We start from the raw sequence: 21,708 nt of genomic DNA, 5'->3' as shown, positions 1-21,708 counted from the left end.
TGGAGGAGACTTGGCAAGAATTTCTCCCTCAGAAAGATAGAGGCCATTGCAAGATGTCCGAGGACAGCCTCTCTTTTGAGTAAAAGTTAGCAGAAGAAAAATGGGAGATCCTTGAGAGGATATATTCAGACTATATTATCTACTGAGTTTGCATAATCTTCATACAAATCAGTTTAGAATAATATAGATTGAAGTTGTTTATTTTTTTTCCCCTGAAGAATCATATGCAAACTGCAATGAATATTCTCAGAATTGGTGCCTTAATTCTCTCTCTCTGCTGGATTACAAACGGCAACCAGGCTCTTTGGAGCCTAAATTCTACCTCCATTAAGTTATGTTTTTTCAGGTCTTTGGCAAAGACCTGGTGCCTTGGCCTTTTGGCTCCTTAGCCAAAATAAGCTTATAAAGTAGTAACATCAAAATTGGCAACTACTTGTCTTACCTGACTTGGAGCTGACAGCAGGATGTGGTAGACCATCTAATGCAGCTCTCATCCTCAAAGGGCTAAGACAGGCCCACCAGGAAGAATTGTCTTTAGTGTGGAAGCAACTGGAATCAGACTCATTCAAAAAGCCCTTTAAGAGATTTTTTTTCTACTTTAAATGCATCTCTTAAGGGTTTTGGTTATATACATAACTCCTGGCATTGACTCCTGGACTCTTTGGAGGCTGGCTGCCAATTGCAAAAGAAACAGTGCTCCATCTATGGTGATAGCTTCCTACTATCCACTTGTCCCTCTCTACCAGGCTCCCTCCATGAAAGGAAAACTTTTCCTCTTTACTCCTCCAAGATCTCCTCACCTCAGCTGTGGTTTTCACAGAGTTACAAAGGAGCATATTCAAGCTAGAAATAAATAAATGAAGAAATAAAATAAGAAATTATAGTGGGAACCAAACTACATACCACATCAATAACTTGGCAGTATTCTAACTACTGGTGGAAACCACCCTGCCCCTCAACAAGGAAAATGCTGTGGCAAATCAAATGTACAAACACAGGTATATTTAAATCTAGGGAAGTACTCCTATTTATATCATACCAATGTGGTTAAAGTTTCTGCTGAATAAAATGAAAATGCCTTAACTCCAGCAAATTGAATTTGGGTTTCTATCAAAGGCTACAACTGAGTTATAAGTGGACACCTGGAGATTTGGGCTGATGAATTGAAAGTAGTTGAGTGAAAGTTGTGCATCTGGCTCCCATTTTACTTGTTACCTAAAACAGGTCCTTTCTTTCATTTTTAATTTTCTTCTTCTTTTTATTAACACAATGAGAAAAAGAAATGCAGTTATTACATTTTAAAGAGGAGACACAGCAGGGTAACAAAATCTCTTGCATAGACTAGATGCAATGTGTCACAAATCAGGAAAGGAAGGCAGTGTTTAGGGCATTTAGTCACATACTCTGCTCCAAGTTCTGCCTTTTTAATAGCTGATTCTAGTGTTGAATTCTGTGTCGTCTGTCAGGCAATTTACTTTCAGTTTTGTGTTATAACCATTCAGACTTAATATTATTAAAATTCAAAGATGGAGAGAAGATGATATAAAATTATTCCACTAATATGTTCTGTACATAATGTGCAGAGATATTCATTCAGTGGAATTCCACAATAAGCCAAATTAACAAGAAATATGAAAGGCAAAACACTTATGATTTGGTTGCATTTTATAAATCTGTTTTAAAAATATATGAAAGGGAACAATTTGATGTTAGCTATTTTCCAAGCATTTTGCTTATCTCATAATATTTTTTTGCATAAATGATTTTGTTTTGTCAAGTTCCAGTGCTGGATCACACTTGTCTTTTCTAGGAATAATAACTAAAAATAATGTAAGTGATCTCAGCTAACTTTGGAAATATTTCTGCTCTACATATTAAGAGTAGGAGTAGGGTTGTGGGTTGGACTTGTGTTTATATTTTGGCATGTAGAGGCCATGTGCAGACATGTAGAAGATTTAATTAATATCTCCTGGAGTCCTTAGTCTCTGGTGAGATGCTCCAACTTGGAGCTACCTGTACTAATTAGGAATGAGAAGAGGAAAGAAACAGGCCTGAGGCAATTACCTCTACCTAAACAAACAACTCCTTTCTCTTATTTCCTTTGATTTTTTTTTTCTCTGCAAACTCAGCCTTGCAACAAGTATCCATTTTTGAGGAACCAGACACTTCATCTATTCCCATGGAATTTTATTCATTCATTCATTCACCCAGTGTGAATAGAGACTTGTGGTTAAATATTCTGGGGCAAGGATTTGAATCTTGATAGCTCAGATGGCTATTGCCTGTTGACAATATTTCATACTGTAGCTCTTAATGTCAACCTGTCTTAAACATGTTCTGAGGGCACCTCTGTGACCCAGCACAAATAGAAAAATAGATGAATAATTGGCTTGTTTGGGAACTCTGCTTCAGGGTCTCAGGATGTTTGGTTTGTGCTAGGATTTTTACCTGGGGAATCTGTCACATCAATTCTCTTTAAGTCTGCCCCAAAGAGGTATTGGCATAACTCTATCACTTTTTTTCACACAAGCAAAGAGGAACCAACTTGACAGCATAAAAGTGGTTCAGTTGTAGCAGCTTTGAGCTTTCAGAGATGCTTCTTGTCTTTTGGAGGTAACCAACCAGGTGATGGTCCAATGGGCAGAACATGACAGACACCAGCTAGAGGAAGGTAGGGAAGACCTCCTCTGCTGCAAGTCCTCCTGGTGTAAATGTGGCAAGTTTAACCAGCCAACACGAATGTGAAGGGCCTACATCCATCATCAGGATATATATATGTATAGGAAAGACATGGGTATGTGTTTTGTTCAAAACAGTTACTAGTTTAAATAACAAGAAGCTTTCAAGACAAAGAGATAGAGCCAAGTCTTCTCTTTCCCAGATGAGTGTCCTAATTGCTACACTGTAGTCATGCTCTGTCTTGCTCTCTGGTCCAATAAATTCTTAATTATTTAACACAAAATAAAAGAGCCTTATTAGGAATGTCACATCCTGCCCTGTCCATTTCTCTGTCTCTGGGCATTCACATATGCACACGCACACATAAAGACACCAGTCCATTAATTGAGGAGTTGGGAAGGGAGATATGTGAGTTTGAATCCTCTTAGGTTGGAGGGTAAAAGAGGATTAATTTTGTTTTGTCTGTAGATTTATACTAAAAAGAGGTTTTTAATGTGGGGCTTGAAGAAGGGTAACAGAATGACCTTGGAAATGTTGTATGCTTGGTAATATTTGCTTGTTGAATAAATTGATTAAGAAAAAGGATGAAAAGTAGGGGAAAAGAAGCAAATAAAGTTTCCTCCAAGATGTCTTGCTTAAATTGATCATTCAAATGATCCAATGTGGGTGCACACTTTTATGTGCAAGTCACTTGTCTTTTTTACACGTGAAATGCTTTGAAGTCAGTATAATCGTTGTCTCATTTCTCAGTACAGAGCACAGAGAGAAAACATGATAATACCTTTTATTTTCAAAGTATCTTTTTGAGATATCTTCAAGACACAAAAAAAGAAATAACAATATGGATGAAATAGCAGCTGAGAAAACTGTCCAAAAGCTGCACTCTCTCTGAGAAATCTTTATAAGGAACATTAACAGTTGTGTTGTTTTATGCTTTCTTTGTTTGTTCAAGTGTTATGTGCAGGATAAATTATGTGTGTAAAAGAAAAGTCTTTACTTGAGTTTCAGAAAATAATATGTGAGTCACATTTTGGAGACAAGGGAAAGAAAAAGAAATCTCTCCTCTAACTCAGTTCTATAACCCTCTTTTAACACTTGCCTTATTTCAAGCACAGGCTTCTGTCCTATTGAATAGAGCTCATAGTCTCTGGCCTCCCTCCCCTGGAAGCAAGAGGAGGTATGTCTGAGTCCCATTGCTACGGGGTCACGACTGAGCTATTGCTCACGACTGAGCAGTGAGAAGGAAAGCAGAGATTTATGTTTTGTTTAGAAGAGAAAGAGACATACGCAAGGAAGGAAATATTGTGTGAATAGGAAAAACATACACATTCAAAAGCTTTTCACAAATCCAGCCCTTCTCCATTTTTCTCTCTGTCTACCCCTTGAAATTATTCTGGCTTTGATCCTATCTTTCTCTCCTGCCCTTTGTTGAGTGACACAAGTGTGTAACCCATGCCCTGAAAGGAATTGACTCACATTTCCTTTCCTGCCTAAGTCAGACCATGAAGAGGAAATGTTTGAAAAGCAATGTTTATGAAATATATTTTTCCTGTGAGAATAGTACTTTCTCTGAACATTTGTGCCAGAAGAATATAACTTGCCTGATTACTAGGAAACAAAGCAAATGCAATCAACTAGGAAGATACGTAAAATTTGTTTTCTAATTTATTGTAATGTCTAGGAGCATATTTTAATTCAATTTGCCTTGCTCTCCATGATTATTGAGGCTTCTCAGTGAGAAAAACTCTTCCTATGAAAATATCTGGCTTGTTGCCCTTAACAAAACAAGACTGTGTATGCCTTCTAATCAAGGATACTGTTTACAGGGCAGAAAACAGTTAAGTCTTCTTTTCATTATTGACTACATGATTCATTTTCTTTTGAGTCTGAATTTAGATATGCTAAAAACCTCTCCTAACTGTTTATGATTGTCTCAGTGCGTAACTTCATCACGTGCAGGTAGCATAAGCAGTCATATGAAAGCAACCTTGAGCTAAGTGCATAGCAGAGTCCAGGCTACTGGTCACCTGCTCCAAATGGCTACATCAGTCTTTTTACCATTTATTTCCTGATCTATAGCGAAGCGTGTAATGAAGTTCAGGGAACAGTGTATTATTGGACACAGGTATAAAGACTTCATCAGCCTAATGGAACAATTAACTCAGCCATTCTGCTACTCTTGATCTGCAGAATTTTGCTTAAAGATTAGCACGATAAGGTGAAGATTAGCACCTCTGGGTCAGCAGGGCTGATGAGACATGACTTATTAATCCTCAAAGAAAACCTTAATTGGACACAGGAGCACTCTTTCCCTCATTGTTAAACACTGCCAGCTCCCCAGATGATTAGGGTAGATGGTGAGTATGATAGAGACTTATCGTAATTAGATGCACCAAAACTGAAATAATGATTTTCTTTCCCCCGAGAATACCATGCATTATTTTGTCTAAATAAATCAGTGCTCATGTTTTTGAACAACTGAAAAACATTCACTACAAATGGCCATTGACTACCCAAATATAACTTACAGAAGAGAAATGGAGAACAGGATCCATCAGGAAGAATCTTTTGACTTAGAAGAACTGTCTTAAATTGTGGCCTTAGGAGGATGGAGAATTTACTCTGTAAGCAGGTTAATGAGCAGGTTAATTCATTCTTATTTTTTGACTTTCAGTCCTCATTCCTTCATCAGATTATTTCGATTAAGAAATAATGATTTATAGGAAGTTGTTTGGTGGATTTTGCATCCAAATTTCAGAAATACTTTCTGTTTCAAAGAAATGCATTTTCACATACAGGGTAATAAATAAGTTCATTATAATGCAGCATGTAGCTAAAGAGGGGAGAAAAGGCATACGAGTCTGGCTACTGTACCCCAGGCTCCAGAAACGGAGCTATGTTACTTGAGGATTCATTAAGAATCGTGGTATAGCGCAGAGCTGATGAAGTAAGTTAACATTCTCATTAGGGGTTTGGAACAATCATTTGGAAAAAAGCCTCCTTTGCAACATTTGTTTACTGTGTCATAGGAAGCATGTCCTCAGTCAACTGGGATAATCATTGTCAGCATTTTACATAGTTACAAAGCAAACTAATAAGCCAGATATTGTCAAATTATGTCAATCATGTCTAAACATCAACAAGCAAATTGCTGTATGCAGATGGGAAATTTCTAAAAAGCCTTAATATTCAGTACAGTGTGAACAGTGCACATTGTGAGATCGTGATTTAAGAGTACTATCCAGGGGGATCTGATTTTCTACCCACTGTATAGCTCTGAAGCCAGATTGCTTTCTCTATTAAATTGTCTGGTGAGACTTTTGACATTTAGGGCACTGACCGAGGAGAACTTACATCATTAAGCATTACATCCTGCTTCTCCTACCCCATCACTTTATCCACCACATTATCACACTGGTATATTAGTGTCTTCTTGTTGCCTCTGATGGAAATCCTCAGGATTTATTGCAGCTTCACATTCAGAGTGACTTCCCCAGGCTCGAGACAGAGGAAAGATGAGAATGAGGAAGTTGTGTCAGAATTTTTTCTACTAAAAGTAGAGGAAGATTTTATATATTCTTCCTCAGCTCTGTTGTGAATTGGAGTCCACTTTTAGCCCAATGATCCTGATGTCAGCTTTCTGAGTGACAAATATATTTAACACTTGTCATCTTTGGGCCAAACACCACTCTAGCGGGGAGAGATCTGTTTGCTGCTGGCAGTTGACGAGAGCTTCTGTGATTTACCTCAAACTAGGCTGTTACCTAAGACACAAAAGAATGGAGAGTTTACAAAATGCTAAAAAATGCTTATAGGATATTTAAATAGACCAAAGGGAGATTGAACAATGAGATAAGATAAAATGACATTAATATGTGAAAAGAAAAAGTTCTATTAAATTAATCAATAAGGCTTTTGAGTGGCAAATATAATGTAGTCATAGAAAACATACGCGGTGCAAGAAGACTTTAATGAGTTTTCCACCTCCTTTACAAGCAAGGATTAAGAAGAAATGTTATTGACTGACAGGTACATTTTTCAGAGAGGAAAATATGGTTTGGAGGATGTGTCTTAAAGCTGCATTGCAGTTACAGGACCTACAACAAAATACAGTCCCTAGGGAAAATGGCCCTAAGACTCACACTGAAGAGATGTGGGAACATTGAATCAAAACATCTGCCAAAAGCAATTGCTCTCTTTCCTCAAATAGGAAGGAAATAGCAAGATAGAGTTATATGTTATGTCATTCACCAGCAGTTTTAACTACCCCTTTGAAACATAAAGAAATAATGAGAAAAAAAGGTAGCGCATATTGTATTTATTCATTGTTTACTAAATAAAAGCACTTGACTCAGTTTTAAGGGCTGAGGAAACATGGACAATTGTACAGGGCACAGATTATGGGAAGACTTCTTGAGATGCAAGAGTAAGGCCCTCTTTCCATTGGTTTTGCCACTAGTTCTGCCTAAACATCTCCAGGTGGGTTGTTCAACCTGAATGAAATGTGGATTTTTTTTTTTTTTGAGGGAGGATGGGCAGAGGAGTGTTGGTGAGGGCACGGAAAGAACATGCTGTGGCTATACCCAAAGTTTTGTAAATTCTGATAACAAAATCCCAGCGCTTACAAAGCTACAGATGGACTGTCTTTCAGAGGTTTAAATTTCCATCACTCTTTTAATTTTGCAGCATTGTTGCATGTCCCACTGTAAGAATTTTGACCAATCCATGATCATAATTACTCGTGATTCCTTCATTCAAACTGCATAATGTTGAGTAACCTACCATTGAAACAGAGTCATGACCTACCAAGATCTTAGTAATTTACAAGCTTGGACTTTTTCAATAGCTCTTCTGTGTAGTAATGAAAGATATAACTCCAAGGGTATCAGTAAGAGGTTTCCAAAGGTTTAACTGCAACAGTCTAAAACAAGCAATATCTACCCATCCAGTTTTCTGTAATGACCGTCCTTATAATTTGTGCCCAAACATAGACACCTATTGTTTAAAAACAGTTTTGGGAAACTTGGATAAGAAGAAAATTAGCAGCACTAGATTAAACTATTAGTGTAACACACAGAAGGGATGGGGGTGAACAAACTAAACAACTGTATATCATTCCCCATCTGACTGGAGTGCTGATGTTATTAATTTAAAGCTGAAGCTGCCATCTGGGCTCTTTAGCATCCGTATATGTTATGTTAGAGACTCCGATGCTCAGAAAGAGGAAACTGGGGAAAACTTAATCTGCCATTCTGAAGAAAGGAGATGATATTTCCTTTTCTCAGTATGAAGCAGCCTTTGCAGAGTAGGAATTTAGGAGGCCCATGGGGTCTGTATGTGCTAGCAGGCACAGAGGTTCATTTTAACTTCATCTAGCCCTTTGGGAAAGAGTAAACACATGGAGCATCTTTCTTTCAGCACAGCTTCATAATAAACATCTAGAGGAGCATAAGCTTGACAAATCTCGCTGTACAGTTCCAATTAAAATAGATCTTCCTTTAAAAAATCGATTCTATTAAAAAACAAAACCTCTGTTTCAATCTTAGTCTCACTAGAAGGACAGGTTTCAGTAAGCTGTTGTATCTTGTGAAAACACATATCCAACAAGATTGATTTATTTTAAAATTTAATCAATTAGAAATCACACTTGATTTTTTTTTGGGGGAGGACTACATTTCATTTGGAATGTTATTATGCCCTTACCTACTATTAATTAGTAATAATAGTATTATTCTTCTACAGGAATTTCAAACAGACCTGCCTTTCCTATAAGGCAGATGGTTGGTACAGCTCAATGCACTCTGAGTCACAGCAGAGGTCCCAGCTCCATTACTAGTATTAGGGGAAGGCTTTGTTCAGAAAATATCAACCCTGAAAAGAGGAAGAAGTTGCCAGTGAACAGAGTTCATATTTTCCAAGTTGCAACCTGAAAAAAGCCACAGGCAGGAAGGGTTGTACCATTATCGCCATGTTGAAGCCATCAAGGCTTTGATGCTGGGATGCTGCAGGGAAATGTATAGGAATTACATTGAAATAACAGCTAGAGTCAGCTCTAGAATTCTGAGTATTAAATTGGTGTCAAACAGTCTGCATTTTATCTTAAGCATTAGGCATCTCTCTGAACAGACCTTCCTTGCCCCAAAGCAAGCTCAATTGCATTATCCCCTGTTTATTCAAGGGATAAGCATAGCAGCTGTTATTGTAGTGTAACATTTCCAGGCAGTCCTTTCCAAAGGCAGGACAACAGTGGTTACCTCTGTGTGCTGGCCTCCTCGGCTGCCTTATAAGTAAAAAGAGATGCACAGAGCTATGCAGAGCAATCTCTCTGCTAGGAGGCAATGGGGTGAATGGTTTTATTTTTTTCTACCTTTACTCTGCAGACTTTAGTCTGCAGAAGTGCTTCTCATTAATATTCATCTGATAAACTTCATTTCAAAGCAAGTATTTGTTATTTTCATAGACAGAAAGAAGCTGTTAAAATTCTAAGGGATAAAACAGATATCTTCTTCTCTTTTGCCTACTGCATCAAAGGATACAAACATGTTGATAGTTCTATGGTTGGTTTCTCTGGTATACTCTGATAGGGTTGTGAAGATACACAAGGAGTGTGAATGCCATGTAGAGTTGCCTTTCTTATGATCAGTCCTGTTCTTCACACAGCAGTGTGAATAAAGTCCGAAGCAGGGCACTATGAAAACTGATGTGGATTGACATCTTTGCGGGTAAATAAAGCAGAAGCTTAGTGCCAGCTATTTTGGAGCACTAGGCTAAGGACTCACACAAAAAGAAAAATCTATATGAAGCATTTATAAATAGCCAGAGAGCTCATATGGATCTCAAGGCAGCCAGGTAGTCTCGTTAAACTGGACTGGGCAATACTAGGGAGCTCCATGGCTTACTGAGAGGAATGGGCTTCCTTCTACCTGCCTGGGAGTGTGGGGACCTGGTTCTTGAGAGGGGCTCCCTGCAGATGGGCATCTGGGAGAAGAAGAAAGAGGAGTGGTGGTGTCACAGTGGAGAAGCACTGTTTGCAATACATCTGTGTAAGAACTTTGTTCCTGGGGGCCCAGCAGTTCCAGTAATCTCACACATAGGAACAGCTTCTTTAGGTCAGCATAGAAGCACAGTGAAGTGGTTTAAGAAACTGCCTGTTGCACAGCCTAATGTAGTATCTTTTCTGTGGGCAGCTTTAGCTGCCAAAGGCACAGAAAAAGCACCTTTAGAAGACAAAAAATATATATATTTTCAAATACAAAGGGGAAGGAGAGATGCATGTATGAACATATAACAACAGAAAGCAAGAGTTTCTGCATATTTAAAATTTCAGTTCCATGGCAGTTATATCTACATGCGTTTTGCAAACAAAAGCAAACAACTTCCTTATCTGACTTAACAGAGAAACATCTATACAATTGTGCAGTCTATTAGGTAACTATTAAATAGGTAATATTAAGGCCAGTAACATATTCCTATCTCATATCCACCTCTACAGAATACTGATCTACTGGCAACGGTAATGTGGCCATAGATATCATCCCATCTTCTTAGATATTTATTTATGATTAATCTCAGTCACATAAGAATACAAAATACATTAAATCCAATTGAATACAATACATTTAATGTTCTTACAAGTGCAAGAATGTTTACTGTTCTCAAGAAAGAGAATTTCTCAAGGAAGTAATAAATGACCTTGATATATCAATGCCCAGAAGACAACATATTTCTAAAGAGTGACAAGGTGGTTAGCTAGGCAGGAAGAATTTTCATGGAGTCATGAGAGAAGCATCTGCAGAGACTGGAAGATTAAAATGAATGTGCAGATAGGGCCAGGAGAGGAGGGTTGCTTAAAAGAAATCAGTAAATTAAACCACATCTGATGGTAAAATCGTCTTAGGTAATACTGTAACAAGGCTTCCTTATTCTAGGCCACAATCCTGCATGGGAGCATGGGGCCGGCTGTAGAGACGCCAGAAGGCAAATCATTCACCTGAGCGGCTGTCAGCACAGGGGACAGAGCAGAGTGGTACCATCCGTCCTCTGTGCTGACAAGCGCCTCGGGTGCGAAGGTACAGCTGCCGTGGAGCACACGCAACCCGGCTCACAGCCGTCCACAGGCAGCATCGCCACGGTGCAGACTTCTGTGCTCCAGCAGATAGCTCCAGGGCTTTGTGGGAGGTGAAGCAAAACTGCGTGGAAACGTCCACAAGGCTCTTTCCCTTCCCATGGCACCTAGTTCTTTCCCCTTCAGTCACAGGAGTATCATGTGTGGGCAAGAAATCCATGTGCTCAGGGGGATATTATTTGGCATATTTCTGAGTCTGCTCTTGCACCAAACAGTGGAGACAAGGTTTTCCTTGAGGCCAAATGATGATCTCATTACAGTCCATCAGCACATTATTTTAGGTGTAAAACTACCCATGTATGTTTCTTAATGGAAATCTTTTTGCCTGGTAGTCTGCTACCTTATAATTTTATCAGCAGAGCAGGGTGAGGGATGGCAGGAAGAGACTTAAGCATGTTATGAGAGTAGAACAGGAGAAAGTCAACCAGAATAAACAAGATTGGTTTAAAACTATATTGTACATATTGGCTAGTACAAAAATGGCAAGTGTGTCTTATATCCAGTTTAAGGTGAAGTAATTGAGAATCTGTTTCATTCAGATACTATTGCAATTGGGAAACTATGAGAGGAACTGCCTCAAAAATTAACTTCAAGGACATAGATTTAAAGTACGTAAAAGAGGATCCTGCTCTGAACTTAACCAGCATAACACACAATTCGCTATGGCCTTAATGACAAATTTATGATCTGGAAAAAATTATTTCCTATCCCATCTTCTCATAAAAAAAAGAGAGAGAGAGACAGAGAAATGAAAATAGAAATATTTCTTATATAAACTTTAGTTACATATTCTGGTGAAACGGTAAGATGAAAGAGTAATTAGGGTTCAAGGTCAAAATGAAATTCTGCTCACATCTCAGCCCTTCACACATCATTCTGTTAAATGAGAGAGCCGAACAGAAGAAAAATTAACTGATTTCTTTTAAGTTTAATAATTGCAAATGCAAAATGAATATCATTCTGCAGACATGGTGCCAGAGGACAACGGAAGCTAACGAAGTAATGGCAGCCCTGATAAATAATTTATGCACCATATCAAAAGCTGAATGAGATAAAGAAATGGAAAACTCACTTGAAAATTTGGAAATTGCTCAAAGCTCTTCCTCCAGTGACTCCCAGGAGGATGAACACATAGCACTAATAAACTTTGTGACTGTGTATAATTCATAAACTTTCCCTCATTTCTGGATGTTCAGTGCTTGCTGTTTATAGCTAACAAAAGAACAGAAAGTGAGAAAATCCTCTTAGCAATTTAGAGCAGAATATAAGCAGCTGATTTCTCCACTTATTCTATTCATAAAGGGCATCTGGTTTAATCCCCAAACTTCACATATATCTGCCATTAAACTTAGCATATTGAAAAAAGAAAAAAAAAACACTCCTGCTCTTATCCACATGCCTATTTTATCTTTGTATTTTTTATGACAGCTATTACACTCTCAGATTATAACATAACAAAAGCCATTTCTGAATTATTTTTATTAATGGCATTCTGTTGCTGCTGTTGGTTAATGCTCAAACTGGATTTGTTTTGGAAGCATTCACAGAATCACAGAATCACAGAATGGTTGTGGTTGGAAGGGACCTCTAGAGGTCATCTAGTCCAACCCCCCTGCTCAAGCAGGGACACCAAGAGCACATGGCACAGGGTGGCATCCAGGCAGATTTGGAAGGTCTCCAGAGAAGGAGATCTCTTTGACTTTTGATTTCTACTCTACAACCTCTCTGGGCAGCCTGCTCCAAGGTTCTGTCACCCTCACAGGAAAGAAATTCTTCCTCACATGGAGGTGGAACTTCCTGTGTTTCAACTCTGTTCCACCACGGAGAAGAGTTTGGCCTCATCCTCCCTACATTCTCCCGTCAGGTGTTTGTACATACTGATCAGATCCCCTCTCAATCTTCTCTTCTCCAGGCTAAACAGGCGCAGCTCACTTAGTCTTTCCTCATAAGATAGATACTCCAGTCCTTTCATCATTTTTGTCGCTCTGCACTGCGCCCTCACTAGAAGCTCATTGTCCTTCTTGTACTGGGGGAGCCCAGAACTGCATCCAGTGCTCCAGATGTGGCCTCTCCAGAGCTGAATAGAGGGGTAGGATCACCTCCTTCAACCTGCTGGCAACCCTATTCAATAGCAGTAGAGGAAATTCTGAGCAAACCAGTGGATTCTAGCTGGAGGTAGTAGCATGTTTTTGAATGAATTGCGTATCCCAGACTGCAAGTAACTTCTGCATCCCATAAACAACATTGAAAATATGTTATTAAATTGAAACAAATCTAAATACTTCATTCAAATAAGATTTGCCTTGAAATGATTTTGAAAGTCACAGGAACAAGCCTGCAGAAGTGCATTTTGAAAAGGAAGGGTAGAAAGGGGGTTATTTTTAACTTTTTGGTTGTTAATACTTTGGTGCTTGATTTCAAGAACAGCAAAATTCAGTTGTACAATCTCAGACTTCTTTTAAAATCTGTTGTGGACATTGGTAGCTTGATGATTTGCCTTTCACAGCTGCAATATGAAATATTTTAGGCCTTTTTCTTAAGCTATCTTGGAGCTTGAATTTTTTTCCAGTGCATGTAGAAATAGGGGACAGGATCCTGTAGTTTTCTGAGGGAAATCTTCTTCCTGCCTTGAGTACATATCAGAAAGCAGTATTCTCAGTGGTGTGACAATTGTCAAGATGTTGGAAGGCTTTAATGGGCCAATGGCACCTGCAGGCTTTGTCACTAAGTGTCAGAAGCAATTGGACTTTTGCAATAACAGCAGAAACCATCGGAAAAAACACACACACACACATACTATCAGGAACTTCTAAATTGTTTTACACATTCATCAATGGCACAAACAAATCATCCTGAGCTGTCAGGTACCTTTGCAGATCTATTGTCCTGGGTGGGGGTAGATGGGAAGGAAGGTGATTGCTATCATCAAGCTGCAAAGCAGCTCCAGGGTAGCTGCAGTTTGGTGATCCATTCTCTTCATCCAAAACCTGCCAACAGGATGAAGGGAGGAATCCATTTCTTCATTTCCTGCATGAATGCCTATCTATGTGTGAGAGCTTGTTGAATGTTATTTGAATATTGTTTAATTCATTAATATCTTCCTACCATCAGTTGATAAATAAATTATTCAGAAGTAAATTTATAAATTATTCTACCAGTTCTATTGATGATTGAATAATATTGACCAAATAAATTATTCACATTCTATTTTTTTCTCTCAGCAATTCACAAATAAATTATTTGTGAATATTCTATTTTTTTTCATTGTTAGATCTACTCTCTGTTGAGACATTTATAAGATGTCAGTAACTGTTATCTACATAATATGTAACTAGGACCTTAGAGGAAACCTCTATTTTCATAGGAAACAGAAATAATTTAACCGTACTGTGTATTTCTACCGCAGTTAGTTTTAATTTGAGGTCTATATGAATATAGGGTTCATTTCAAAGTTAAGCAAACAAAATGTTTAGATTTTTTGGGGTTAAATCTTAGTCAACTGATAGATTTTGAATTGTACAAGTTTCTTCACTGTTTTCTGTATATTTTCAAAGTAATCTCAAAAAATACTAGGATATGGGTTCTGTAAATGAGTGCCAGGAGCAAACAAAGCCAAACTAGACAGAAACCCTAACTAATGGCCACTATGAATATGAACCGCATAGCCCAGATGAATTCCTGGATGAATTATGTGAGATGCATTGCTTCTCCCTGTTTTTTTTTTTTAAACTGATTCATCACTAACTTGCATAGTGTGCGTGCAATGGTCCTTCACACTTGTATCAAGACTGTCCTATTTTATCATCCAGGCAAAAAGTGATACTGAGTCATAAACATAGAGAAAGGAATAGATTCTCTATTCCTTGGAGCTAAACTTAGTCAAGATCACCAAGACAGTGGAGGTGCATTAGTATGAAGTCCCATATGAGAGAAAGATCAAATGTTTTTTTGAGTGGATCTAGCATAGAGAGAGAAGACATGTCAGCAGAGGAAAAGCCTTTCTGTATTTTTTCAGGTATGGCTGCCAGCCAGGATCAGAAGCACATACCTCTGCCTGCCTCTTTTGCACCTCAGAGCTCCACCAGGATGTGCAAATAGGTTTCAGTTGTCTTTCTTTCTCTCTTTCTTGCTTTCTTTCCTTTTTTTTTTTTTTTTTTTTTTTTTTTTAATTTAAAACCATGGAGCAGGACTATCTGCCAAGTTAGAGAGAGAATACAGCCCCAAGGTAGCAGTTACTTCTCCAGTCTGCACTGCCCAACGGGAGGAAGACAAATGGGCTGTGAGTGGGAAGCAGGATTGCTTAGCGAGCTCAGAGCTCATTTATAAAGAACTCTCAAGCACCGTGAGGCTCTGTAACAACCTGCTGCTGCAGACAGGAGCTGTCTGCCCTTTTTCTTCATCCCTGATGCAGGCTGTGAGTAGTCACCTGGACTGGAGTAGCAATACATTACTGGCCTTTAAAACACATGAACAGCAGAAAATCACTCGTCTTTCATTTTCAGAAAAAAAAATGTTAATAGGTCTTCGTCTTTCATCATAGAAACTATATAGTTAAGCTGACATTGATATTTTGACTTAGATAACCAGCATAAAATAGGCAACGTGCAGACTTTGCATTCTGCATATTAACTGAGTGGTCTTTGGGATCTTTTTATTTTTATTTTTTAATCCTTTTCTCCCAGTTCTTGCCTGTAGGAATCCCATGGACATATATGGACATATATGGAAAGGTATGACAGAGAAAGGGGGAAGCCAAGAGAAAGATGTCTAGACAGAAGAGATATGGCCAGAAGGACAATTTGGAAGAATGCTCTGTGCAGCACTGCTCAGATGCATTTGGTGAATGGAGTGGAGACCCATCTGTCAAGGCTACAGAGAAGACCACCTCAATGATTAAGATGGAAAGATGATGCTAATCCATAGGAAAATTTCAGATGGATAGGTGTCAAACATGCAGTATCTTTTAGACATTTGCACCAAAAGTTATGAAATTCTATCTGTATACAAGGCTGAGATGTCTGAGCTGAAGACGGCTTAGACTAGGAGTAGGAGTAAAGCTTAGGAGGTGCTACTGATGCAGAATAAATGTATGTGCTCCGTAATAGTGTGACATCTGTTCATGATGGCTTTTCATCAGTAATGTGGTAGCTCAGAATATTAGCTTAGACAGAAGAAAAACTTGAAGATGAGTAAGTAATCTGCAAAAAAATGTTAGGCTACACTTCTCTTGGCAAATTAAATGGCTCACAGGTATTTATCAGGGGAACAGAAGAAGACTCAGAACACAGTTCCCTAGGACATTCAGTCAAAGATACATGGAGAGTAGAGTGCTCCACAGTACACAAAGAGCATAGCTGAGGTTGCAGAAGAACACAGTCATGAAGGCTTAAGGAGAGAAACATTTCAAGATGAGGACATCATATTCAGTTATTACAGCACTTTGCAATGTCGTCTCATGGTACCTCAGTGTTTGCAACACTAATAGGAGAAAGGGCTGTTGTTAGTGAAAGTTTTGTAGTGAGCCACAGATGTGCAGGCAGTAGGTGTTGCTGCAGCATGCATAGCACGGGGACTTGCCAGAGCAGAGTTAGGCCAGTGTATGTATCCATGAAGATAAAGACTAAAATTAGGCTGCAAGGAAACGTTCAGAATTGGCTAAACCATTTTCTAATAACAAGTCTACATAGGTACAGGCCTCTGTATGAGTGTGTGAGCGTGTGTGTCGGTGTGTGTATGTATATGTGAGTGTGTCTATTATTCCATACACTAGAATATTTACTCACCAGGGAGTAAAAAGGAAATTTACTTACATGTTTTTACTGCAAATGCAGTGCAGAGGCAAAAGGTATTTGCAGCTTCGATAATTTTTTACTGTTAGTTTCCCCATCAATGCACTCCTAGCAGTGTTTTGCATTTAAGTCAATCTTGCTACTTTTTAAAGGTAAGTCACAGAAAGCTAATCTACAAGGAGATGAAGGAGGCTTTTCTAGACTTTGCCACCATATTATCTAACATTTATTGCATCTGCCTTCTGTTTCACTGCATTTTGTTTCTCAGACTCCTTTTCCTTTTTTGATTGTTATTTTTGGTTACAGCTGTTATAATGCCAGCTGGAAGAAACGAAGCTGATATTTTCTTTTGAAGACTGTGAAATTAGTATCTATTATAAGCTTTCTACCATCAGAATTCCACAGCTTTTTCTGTCTTAGTGTCATCAGCTCCACAGTTTCTGAGAAATAAAGCAGACAAGAAAAGTGATCATTTCAGAAGAAAGAAAAAAAAAAAGAAAAAAAAAAAAGAGGGGAATCACTTAGAAAACACCATTTATTTCATTTATTTGAAGAAAAAGGCCAAGCCTACTAGATGAATCTTGTGCTCTGTGAAGAGCAATGCAAGTTAATATACTCAGGATGCTGGCAAGGAGACAGGCATCTGTATTTTGGACTAATGATGTCCTATTAAGATCTACACGCTTGGATGTGTTCCTAGAGCATCGAAGCTAAGCATGGATCATTGCAACATAGTCATCATTCAGCAGATCTGGCCCGCCTTCACACAAGCTTACATGCAATAAGACAATTTTATGAAGCAGATGTGTTTGTTACCATAGGGGCATCAAAACATCCAAGATGCTACTCTGTCAGTCTGGCAGTGGGCTTGCTTGGCACTGACATGTCAATAGCAAGTATTGGAGCTTTTTCTCACTTCCCATCACCATCTTTCTCAGTAGCTTGCATTAAGATACAAAAAAAAAAAAATGATGAGAATGATTAAAGTAACTGAGAAAGGATTGCGATAAAGTGGTGGTTATGGACTTTTGCACCATTATTGTTATGAATGACTACGAGTCTGGGGTTACCTGTTCTGTGGATAGGCACTAAATAAATAACATTTACTATTCTCTGTAGGCTTCAGAGAAAACAGATATCTGGGTGTATCATCCAAATAAAGTGTTATGGACTTGGGATTTGGGATTCTCTTTCAGCAGTGATAATGTGTTAACTTCTGTGTAACATGAAAACTTATGTGAAGAAAGCATTTTTTTCTGATTTATGAAGAAAGCATTTTTTTCTGATTTAATATCCCCATATAGATGCTGGGTTTTGTTTTTTTGTTTTTGCTGTTGTTGTATGTTTGTTTGTTTTTGTAGAACATCTCCCAGAGTAAAGCAGTGTATTACCAGTTCCTTATGCACCAAATTGATTTCAAGGGCATTGACTTAAGGCAGTCCTAAATGACAAAACTCTGCAATAGTAGACAGAAAAAGGTATTTTTAAGCCATTGTCACAGCTGCAGCATAAGATTAGAGGAAATCTTTATGTTAGAGTCTGTCTGCATCCATTACTATTTTCTGTCAGCTTCACTGAAAATTTCTTCTCCACCATTTCAGTCAATATGAATCATGAGGAGAAAAAGATGTGTTTATAACTCAGGGATATTTACTTGAATCTATGAACTTGTTTGTTTTTGTGAATGAATTTTCTTTTCTTCCTTGAGGTTGTGAACTGAGCAAACAGTCACGAATCTTGTTTCATCCCATCTAACTCAGTACTAACTATGGTTGAGAAAGAAAAATATGAAACACTGTAGTTACTCATTAGAATTAAATGTCTAGATTAAATATCATTGGCCTTAACTTTCTGAGTGGCCATGTAACATAAGCTCAGAGAAGAGGAGACATGGAAGGTGCTAAAGAAGAAGCAGGAACTTAATTACCTATTCCAACTAGACCATGCAAAGGATCATAAGCTAATACGCATGGTTTGAGGAGTAAATTCTTTCCCTTCTAAACACTCCATAATTTGCCATATCAAAGTCTAAGTGCTTGATTAGCACAAATTTTACTCACAGTAACGAATTCAAGAAGCTGTAGTTAGCATTCAAAAATCATCATGTACAAGCAATAGGAAAGGAAAAGTGCTGAGTGTTCTGTACCCTGATTTCTTTTCTCAGCCCTTGTATTTATATCCCACACACTCAAAAGATTTCTCTGCAATATACGGACACAAATATTTGTTGGTCAACAGATGACCCCTGCTGGTGTGCAAAGCAAAGCAAAACAAAATGTATTCCAATTGACCGATAAATTCCATTCAAACATTCTATTTATTATGTTTTTCAACTTCCTTTGAGCATATTTTCCTGTAGTTTGTGCTTCACTTTGATTAATCACATGACTCCATCAACCCTTCGACTCTTCATCTCTTCTCAGCAGAGGATTAAATGCTATCTTCTTTCTCACACTTCTCTCTCTAATCAATCACGCATTATTCATTTATCAATAGTATCCTCTCCTCTCTGCTCCATTTGTCCAAAAGTTTTCCTCTGATTGCTGTCAAATGACATGCTGGTGATCTTGTCTGTTTGTCTGGAATGGCTAGTTACAGCAACAGCTTCTTGTTTCAGTGTTCCTGCAAAATATCTTGTTATGCTATTTCTTCTCTAAATTTTGTTTAAGAACCTAACATATGAGAAAAGCATTATAGAGGGCACAACCTCTCTGGAATAAAACTCTCTCTATCACTCTAAATTGATTTATGAAAGTGATAGCAACAAATTAAGTAAACAAATAAATAATGTTATATCCTCACTTCTGTCAGGATTTTAGCACTTGTTATTCTATGAATTTTCTGTACACGGAAATGCCCTCACGTATACATGAACACAGAAGAAATGGAAATACTTTACATTTCCAGTTTGTGTATACTTTTTTATGCATTATTGCATACGTAAATAAGACCTTATGGAACTTACCTCAGGAAATAGATTGTATCTAATTTGTTGACATTAGGTGCTGACAATTGCAGCTTTGGAGAAGTCTGCAGACAAGACTTGGCTCTTGAGAGCCAAGAGCCTGTATAAGGAAGAATCTGTGAACAGAACTTTAGACTCATGCAGAGAGGGATGTATGTATTTTCAAATAGATGAAATTCATAACTCATTACTGTAATAGTGCTATGATAATTTTATCTGGACAGAGCAGCAGTGAAGGATTTAAAACCGAAAACCTATGCACATTCATTGTCATCGTCCTCCTCGTCCTTCTTTTTGAATTAAGTAACTTAACTGAAATAGTAACTAGCAGCAAGGTAACGCAGAGATACAATATCTATTATTTTCCTACACTGCTAAAATATTATGCTCCAGTTATGGGTTGTCCCCCTTGCTCAATATCTAGTCTTCCTGTTTTAGCACTTTTATATTCATCTTTCAATGTTTAGAAAAGGATATTAAGAAACAAAAAAGTAGAAAATTTGTCTTGCAGTTAAGGTGCTCTATAGGAATGCAGACACTTCAGCCTGAATCTCACTAGCGCTATAAATTTTCTCTGTGACCTTGAACAAATCACTTCATCTGTCTGTACCTCTGTTCCTCATTTATTTTCAAAAGGATGATAATACTTCTTCTGCCTCTGTATTTACATTACAAATTCCTTTCTCTCTCTGTTTTATATACTTCTTGTTGTAATATGGAACTTATCTAGGATTTCTTATTATATAGTTACTTTTATCTACATGAAAAGCAATATATTCTCTGTTAGGTTTTCCTGAGCTCTGACCTGGCTCTATAGCTGTATAAGCAATTGCTGTTATTATTAGTAGACCAGAAGTTTGTTAGAGGCTCAGTCAGACTCAGAGCTACAATGCTGCATGGTTCATTTAGCAAGAGAAGATGAGCTGGACTTACAAAAGCTCTCTCTACAACAGCAAATTAAATACGGGGCTATGCTGTGCCCCTGAAGACAACCAGCACGAAATAGCCTACATCTATAGCATTAAACTCTTTTAGCACCAAGGTAGACTACATGTGTGCTGCCTACTGGGAATGGGCCCTGTCTTGTACTAGCTCTCAGGCTGTATCCAAGAATCCTGTTAGAGCTTTCTGAGTCAAAATTATAATTACGATCACTCTCAAAATTGATCACTCTTAAAATGTCACGGCATGGACAGGATGAAGGAACGTATGTGAACTCTGTTCAGGGCTAGCCAGTCATACCTTGCACTCTCACTATCCGTCCTACTTCTATATAGAATTATATGCATTTATCCCTGCATTGCTTCATGCAAGTCCAAAGCTGCATGTAGAGATGTAAACCTCTACTGCTAGTAAGACATAAGAAACTTGACATTAAAAATTGTTCAAAGCTAGTCTAGTCAGCTAAGAAACTCAGGAAATAAGTAGCTTCATTGGCAACTGCTCCATACTGCATTAAACATTTCCTGGTCTAGGGAGTGAGAACATGAATGAGTAGCTCAGGAGATTCCAGCTGATATTTCTGTTCTTTATAACAAGAGGATCAGTTTGACGATTAAAGCATTCATTTGGCAGGCAGAATATATGTCTTTAAATCCCTTGAACCAGTGAGAGGATTTGAGTGTAAGTAAGTCTCCTGTACATTTATGAGAAAGCCTAAGAGCAGGAGAAAGTGAAGAGCAAAGAATGAAGAGCATGCTGTTTTTGCCTGTGCCCTGAGAGAAAGGACTGGTCTTTCTCCTCAGTTCTGAAGTTAGTCATCCAGCTCTAAGAGTGATTCATGATTGCTTTTCCTCAGCAGTCCCGCAATCTTAGAAAACAGCCTAACTCCTAGAGAAGAGACAGGATGAAGATGGATGGTTTTACTTAGCATGTCCTTCTGCTTTGTCTAGGATCCTCCCTTTCTATAAAGTGGTTATTCTAATTCAATATTTTTGGTAGGAGGCCTCTTGAGCAAGACAATTTATGAACTTTAGATAAGCACTGAAGCACATCAGAAGAGTCCTTGCTTCATAGTACTGAAGACTGGGAGTGTGTGGGGCCATATTCAGTTCAAGGATGCCAGTCTGTGCTGGATCATTTCCTGAGGTGATATCCCATGGCTGATGTCAGGCATACAAGGTGCCTATGAGATTATCCACAGAATGGCC

The 21,708-nt window shown here is 38.2% G+C and overlaps 1 protein-coding gene across 3 annotated transcripts in view; it reads left to right on the top strand.

Moving 5' to 3' along the window:
- Window positions 1-21,708, top strand: part of HS3ST5 (heparan sulfate-glucosamine 3-sulfotransferase 5) — a 186,623-nt gene that overhangs the window by 157,749 nt on the left and 7,166 nt on the right. The gene's annotated exons all lie outside the window — the stretch shown is intronic.

This window comes from Tinamus guttatus, unplaced genomic scaffold, assembly GCF_059628265.1.
Source record: "Tinamus guttatus ecotype Peru unplaced genomic scaffold, ASM5962826v1 Tinamus_guttatus_pri_ptg000010l, whole genome shotgun sequence".
NCBI classification, from domain to species: domain Eukaryota; kingdom Metazoa; phylum Chordata; class Aves; order Tinamiformes; family Tinamidae; genus Tinamus; species Tinamus guttatus.
This window is presented reverse-complemented; position numbering and strand designations above follow the sequence as displayed.